The following is a 6154-nucleotide window of genomic DNA, read 5'->3' on the forward strand; positions in this document are numbered from 1 at the left end:
GGCGAGCGTATAGAAATTAACCGATCCTCGCGGCTGTCAGTTACTGTTATTTTGTTTTATTACACACGGTTATTCACTGTTTGCCCAGCCTTTGTTTGACGATGTTCCGGAAGTCAATGCCTCCCATATTTGTTGCCGAAGCTGTGCTGGGTCTGCGTTTTGCATGCTGTTTGTATTTAATATTTCCGAACGTAGCTTGATATTTTCAGAGAAAATAACGCGTTATCGCTAAACACCCAAACGGATAATAGCCGTACGCAAAAGTCAGAAGGTTTACATTTCGCGACTAGTTAGACGAGAGGACCTAACCCAGATTTACTCGCGTCGACGCGACAAAAATTTTTTACGTTCCAAATAATACGGCTATGCGTTTGATATAATTACTTTTGATCAACTGCTGTGAAAATTTAACGATCTTCAACAATGAAAAATCCGTTCCGTGACGGCGCGCGCTCTTTGCCCACGAAAAATTCGCCTTTGTATACTATACCATGCACCGGCGTGTTCGCTCCACGTGTAACCCGTGTACCTTTCAAAGGATCGTCTGGTAATTTTTTAACGTCAGAACATGGGCTCCCCGTAGTCCGGCCCGAACAATTCTCGTCGTTAAAACGTGCCGAAAAGCAAAAAGAACGCGGAAGTCGGGAGGCTACGCCCGAAGAATAGGTGCAATAGTACTCTTAAATTTCGCAATTAACACTAAAACAACTATTTTTAACTTTTCATGAAGGTACTTCAATTACTGCAATTATAAAGGTGCTTTTATGTGAAATTATCAAATAAATCTATACATATGTATTGCAATAAATGCTGCGTCGGATATCAACAAATAGATCTCAGTAATTTTTATGGAAAGTTAAGAACCTGTCTCTTTCACTTCTTTTGTAAAATTGTGTTGTAGAAATTTTCTTCGTACGAAAGATTATGTACGTATAACAGAAAGCAACATTTGCATTAAACAAAAACGGTTCCAATCCCATTTGTATCAGATTTGCGAATCTTTTTGGTCCTCCTCCTCAACAATCATAAGAAATGTTAATTCAAATCTAAATTGTATTTTCGGTAACACGTTTTATATTTTTTAAAAATGTTTACAATCGCCAATAGTAACTCTCTCTTTCATCAATTTTCATTGTCAAGAAATATATTAAATGCTTTTTGCAATATAAAATTAGATTTGATATTTTAGATTGTCGAAAGAAACTTTTTATTTGCCAAGTTCCACTTCTAATTTAAAACACCATTTCATATATTGTAAAAAATATTTTTCCTAAAATTTTCACTGCATTTAGTCAATTGTGCGAGCCACTATACACACCAGCGCACAGTAGTGGTAGTAGAAAAAGCGAAATTCAAATAATTCATATTGTTTTTGTGTTTCTGTCACTCATTTCATTTATAGAATGTGCAGAAAAATGGGCCACGGTGCGTACCAACCATAAAGCAAAAAACAATTGTCGCGTGCATATGATGCAACTTCTTTTATTTTCTTCTAAATATGTCGCCTCTATTGTCATCATCAGAATGCGGATTTTATGCAAAACAATAAAATTATTATAAGAATTTCAAAATACTGTTGCATTCATTTGAGCTCCCTAAAATGATTAAAAAGAGAAATCAACGTTTACGCAGATCCCAGTCTCTTGCAACTGAAGCAGACAATTTTTATTTTGCAGTGATCATGTCCTTTATGTATGATAAAAATTGTCTGCATTTCTTATAAACAAACTGCGGATCTTTATGCATTTAAGATTTATGAATATTTTCAAAAGATTTTAGTACAATTTTTATTTATTTTGGATCGATACAAAGGCATTAAAAATAGGATTTTATCTGATGCCACTTTCTTGAAAGAACTCCGCACTAGACCATGTGAAATGGGTCCTCGGCGAAAATGGCTGAATTTGAAATATGTTGTACCTTTTGGGTCACTAAACAAATGTACGTCAGGCAAAATGTCAAAAAATGGACAGTTTCGTTGTTTCAACCCTTCAAATGCCTGAGGTCAGACCAGCAAAGATATCACTTTCGGATCAATGCGGTTACCATTATAAGGAAACAATATGAATTTTTAGTGAACAAAATAGCTAAAGAATAATTGTTTATGATTAAAACAATTATTATTATTATTGTTTATTTTTTTTTGCTATCCGTTATGATTTTTCCCACTTTGAATCATGAATCAGTTCTTGCAAATAATGACATTTTCAAATTGTTTAAACAATATTGTCATAAACAATTATTCTTTAACTATTTTGTTCACTAAAAATTCATATTGTTCCCTTATAATGGTAACCGCATTGATCCGAAAGTGATATCTTTGCTGGTCTGACCTCAGGCTTTTGAAGGGTTGAAACAACGAAACTGTCCATTTTTTGACATTTTGCCTGACGTACATTTGTTCAGTGACCCAAAAGGTACAACATATTTCAAATTCAGCCATTTTCGCCGAGAACCCATTTCACGTGGTTTAGTGCGGGTCCTTTGTCTATAAAAATGGAAAATTGCATAAACATCCGTTGTCTAGCTGTAAGATATAGGAGCAACTTAAGAAATATCCATTTCTGATATAAATGCATAAAATCCGCAGTGCAATAATCAAGTACTAAAAATGGTTTAGTCCATGGTGGCGTTTTGAAATACCGAGAGGATTTGAAAGGTTAACGAATTGTTTATTTCTATATCGGCGGCGGTGCTATCGAACTGAATATGTCGTCGTTGAAAGAGGATCCGACAAGTGCATTCGTAACGGCATCGTGTTGGCACACGCGGAATGATTCGCAATCCCTCCGTATAAATCGAGAATGTAATGTGTATTTGGAAACTTACGATTCCAATTTCGGTCTACAAACACTTCGGCGCTCGCAGACCATTCTCTTCGAATCGATTTGAAATTTTTATCACGGGAAGGTACGCAAAGGTACGTGATTCTTATCTCGCGTTCGAAATGGGACTGTTGCCGCTTAATAATCGCAACAATGCGTAATTGAAAAACAGTTTGGGAAACGTTCCGATTCGCAAATACGCGTTGTTTAACACGGACGGGCAAATCGACGATCGAGAGAAAGCTCGCTGGAGGCTACAATACGCGGGATTACTTAAGAATTAGTTAAGACGGTGAAGTCCGAGAAAGTTCGTGACGGGGAGCTGAAAAACTGCACGGCGACGTAATTTAATCGTGTGTTTCAGACCCGTTTGAATTTGTTTAAGTTGTAGGGGTAACGTTTAAGAGGGACACGGTGGCGAACAATTGCGCGGAAAGAATTAAAAGGAAACAACGCTCGTTAAGAATTATGTCAATCGTATTGATTGCGAACAACGTGTTTGGATGGAATTTTATCGTTTAAACGACGTCCTCTACTTTTTACGCTTGACAATCCCTCCGAGCAAACACTTCGTCCAATTAAGACGAATTAAAACCAAATTACGCGAACGAGTATTCGAATCTGTTATTATTTCAGCAGCTAGAAAAGAAGAGGTTTTTTTTAAAAAAAGTCGCAGTTGTCTTGAAGAAACTTTTGAACTGCCACGCGTGTAGTGAGATCGGGTCAGCCATTAAAGCAGTCGTTCGACAAATTAAGCGAAAGAAGCAAACGAAGAAAGACTGAAAATTTACCAAGTAAAGAAGATACACATCTAATTTTTGTCACAAAAATGAAATTGCGAGCTGAGGGGATGCGAGAAAAGTAACTCGTTCTCCGAAGCGAGCAATTAAATATAAACGAGCATATACATATATGTATGTATGTATACAATATTATATCGCTGCTCCGGAAGTATATAATTGAAGATTCGGTTTAATTTTTCTATGAGAGTAGTTTATAGACATTGTGGGTTATTATTGCAACTTTTAAGTTATTTCAATTTATAAAATAATAAATACCAGCCTCGATTTACATTATGTCGATTTACAAACATCTAGTAAATGCATTTTTGAGCCCGCCAACACAATAAAGTCAATTTCACAAAATTTTGCAGTTGCGTCATTATACTTCCGGAGCAGCGATATTATGTATTACCTATACATCATACATTATATTATATTATTTATATTATAGTAATTCAAAAATAATACTTTCAATAAAAAATTTTAGTTTTTATTTGTTTATAACTATTTTTTTAAAGATAAAATACTATAAATAAGTTATTAGGTACATTTTAAACGCGTTAAGCAAAAATAATCATTTTGGTCAGCTAGTTTGATCAAATACCGCACTGTTCGACGGTTGCGTGGTACACTCTGTATGTATTACTGAATGGTTCGAGTAACCGTATTCCAACAAATGTGATTGCAGAATATTTTTTTCGTGAAAAATCATTTTAATTTTTAACAATAAAAGAGACGTTGATTAATAATTGCTGTAATATTGAAGTACTGCAATGGACATCGCAGTGATTGTTTGTACGAGTTGTTGAAATTAATTTGTTGATATTCTGTTGGAACAATTAACAATTAACTGTTTATAAAATCAGAGAGAGTGTAAACTTAGTTATACCCTCTCGAAATTTTATCTCGTATGTATTCTTCTCATATTTCAATTAGCAGGTCGGGGGTTGATTCTGCGTGGAACAATAAGTCGTAAAGAAAGAATAACGTTCTTTTAGTTTGAGACCTCGTTTTCGAGAAAATTACTTTGCCCACCAACCACCGGTGCTACTTCTCCTGAATACAAATGCATGCGACTCTGACGAATTTTCAATCCTGGTTTTCTGTAAAACCGAGGCATCATAGAAAACTTTGTACTGTTTCTTTTCAACTTATTTTTACGTATAGAATCGTCCCTTGGCCGGTTATATCACGATTTGCAAAACAATCTATCTTTCCCATTTAGATTTCGAGTTCGATACATTGTCGCAAAATGTGAATAGAGAGACAAGTAAATAAATCTTAAGGGCTAGATAAGAGTCAAACAACAGTCATTAATAAGGGTCTAAGCAGCCTGTTCAATATTTGTGCAAATCTAATGAGAAGTAACCTCACCAGAGTATTCAGTTTCACACCATAAATCAACACCGGATCTCACCCAATAATTAAATATTCGGTTTCACCCCAAATTGGGGGATTTACTGAACAGTAAATGTTTCCAGTTTAAGATGTGATACAAAATTTGTTAGAACGTCAAAATACTTTCAGTACTTAACTGTGGCCACTTAATAGCACATATAAAATAACAACTGTGTATGAGAAAAGAAGTTACAAGGCAAATCTAAGAATCGTTATTTGTTTAATTATACCAGAAGGAAATAAGTTATAAATAATTGTCACATGTTATTATTTTTAACTGGTTACTTACTAGTACCTTATTTTAAACAGTCACCGAATTCATTTCGGCCCAGATCGCTCAGGTTGATCATCCTCGAAAGAAAATCCAATGTTTCCGAGCAACTCGTTCGAAACGGCGCGGCGCGGCGGTCTCCTCGACTGTCGGCCGAGATAACCGCATTTCCTGCTCCACGCGTGGCTTCATTCGCTTTTGCACGCTAGGATCGCAGGGATTTGTGAAGGGCGCACGCGGTCTTCTTCGGAACACTCTCCGGATCCTCGAGACTCGGATCTCCAGCAACCACTCGACAATGTTTTCGTCCGAAATCGTCATGCAGCGTGGTTGTAATCCGGTATGTGCGCGAGCGCAGGAGAGGGTTGCTTCTAGCTGTGGGGTGTCTAAGAGGGCGAAGGGAAAGAAGCAGGTTCGAAAGTAAAAAGGAAGAGGAGGAAGGGTGAAAGGAAGAGGGCCCGAAGAAAAACCGTGGAAGGGCGGTAGAGGGAGATGAAAGGGAAGGGAAGGGAAGAAGGGGGATAAAATCGAGAAACTGGTGGTGGGCCACGGAGGCTGAAGAGAGAGTGAGAAAGTGAGAGAAAGAGATAGAACGCGGAGAGGGGGTTGCGAGCGGTACCTGGTGCGCTCGCGCATACCGGCGACGTGGAGGCAGATAGTAGCGTGCGCGCAAAGTTCGCCGCTGGAGAACCGAAGGGTGGTTCTGGTGTGGGTGCCAGGCGTCCTGCACACATTCTGACGCGTTCATAGTCCGTCGGAGGTGAACCGGTGGTGGTAGCGACGAAGGTGGTGGTGATGTGGTGGTGGTAGCGGTGCTGCTGGAGGTGGTGGATACGAAGGTGGGGGTAGGATGTTGGAGGGTTGCTGAAGTTTCTCTA

The sequence above is a fragment of the Lasioglossum baleicum genome, chromosome 3 (assembly GCF_051020765.1).
Source record: "Lasioglossum baleicum chromosome 3, iyLasBale1, whole genome shotgun sequence".
In the NCBI taxonomy this organism is placed as follows: domain Eukaryota; kingdom Metazoa; phylum Arthropoda; class Insecta; order Hymenoptera; family Halictidae; genus Lasioglossum; species Lasioglossum baleicum.